The sequence below is a fragment of the Elephantulus edwardii genome, unplaced genomic scaffold (assembly GCF_000299155.1).
Source record: "Elephantulus edwardii isolate Elephantulus edwardi_28Jun2011 unplaced genomic scaffold, EleEdw1.0 scaffold00016, whole genome shotgun sequence".
Lineage (NCBI taxonomy): Eukaryota > Metazoa > Chordata > Mammalia > Macroscelidea > Macroscelididae > Elephantulus > Elephantulus edwardii.
The window spans coordinates 5,763,139-5,764,902 of NW_006399766.1; positions in this window are offsets into that span (position 1 = coordinate 5,763,139).

The window sequence follows — 1,764 nt, forward strand, 5'->3', positions numbered from 1 at the left end:
GGTATTTTTGTCATGACAGGAGTCCAGAGCAAAGGCTGCATAGTGAAGTGGACCTGGGGGAGGGTTTGTAAAGCAATGAAAGAATCTATCTTTTACTTTTCCAAGAGGGTAGTCTACTAGGGGGGAGGGATGGGAGGGGAGTAAAGTGCAACAATGAATGAATGGAAACCCAAAGTCTCTGTATATTTTCATTGAAATTAATAATAAATTTTAAAAAATGCTCAATTTAAAAAAAGGTTATACCAGTGAAGGAATTGCAAAAATTTTTTTAAAAAATGTTCTTTTCTTTAAAAAAAAAAAGAATACAAAGGTCCTCACCACTGGGCCAATTTGCATCATCATGAGAGATAGAGAAGGGATTGAAGCTGTAAGTTTCATCTTGCTTGGATCAACAATGAATACCACTGGTACCAGCAGTATTGCATTGGGGAAGTTCACTGTTAAGAGCCTCTCTAAAATAATGAAATGCAATGATATCAGTTTGAACACTCAGGTGCACCTAATTCAATCCATCGTTTGGAGTCAGGGAACTCTCCAAATTGTTGAAGAGTAATCAATCCTTTTCTTTATGTCTGAGAGCTGGACAATGAATAAAGATGACAGAAAAAGAATTGAAAATTTGAGTTATGATATTAGTGAAAATTATTGTATAGCCCATGGGCTGCCAAAAGAACGAACAAATCTGTTTTGGAAGAAGTAAAATCAAGGTACTCCTTAGAGGCAAGAATGGTGAAACTTTGTGTCACATACTTTGGGCATGTTGTCAGGAGTGGCCCGTCCTTGGAAAAGGACACCATGCTGTGAAAGGAAGAAGGCTAAAGAAAGAGAGGAAGGCCCTTAATGAGATGTAGTGACTGCGACAATAGACCTGAGAATGACAGATACCATGAAACGGTACAGGATAGGTCAAGGTTTTAATCTGTTGTTCATAGGATCACTAGGAGTTGTCACTGACTGGAAGTCACCTAACAACAATGATATGAAAACAATGAGACAAGATTAAAAAGAGTTATGTAAAGATGTCATATTCCTCCTGTGATATGATAAGATGTGATGTGGTCAGCCATTCATACTGAAGGTTGTTAGGTTGCTGTTAGGTACTACCAAGAAGGAACTGACTCATAGATGGCCCTCCAGTGAGTTTTCAGTCAATAAATCACACAGGAGAAGTTTGTCCATCTTTCTCTTACTGAACAGCTGGTGGATTTATACTATGTACCTTCAGATTACTCTGTGTGCAGATGACTCAACAACACCTAACAACAACAACCTTCAGGTTGGCAGTGTGGCTCTTTATCACAGTGTGGCTCTGTATGTAGGGTGGGATCAAATCAACTCTTTGTCATTAAGTTGTCTCTAACTCATAATGATTTTCCATCAAGTTATTGAGACTGCAAGTTGTAAAGAGGGATACTTCCTATGTTTCTTCTGTGAAACTTTTGGTGGATTTGAGCTATCAAAGAGGCAGGACCTTTTCCTTAGCAGTGCACCTGTCTACAGACTAGGCCATCAGAGGTCTTTGACACTCTGGATGTAACACTCTTAATTAGATCACAAGCCTGTTCTCATACAAGGAAGTTTCTCTGGCATACTCTTTTGTTTTACAAGAGATAAAAGAAAGGATAGATAAAGTAGGAAGAAGAGGGGGACCTCAGTACCACTGAGAAAAAAAGGCAAACGAATGGCTAGAGAAGCTGTGGTATATTCGCACAATGGAATACTATGCTGCATTAAAAAACAAGGAACTCATGCAATATTATTCAA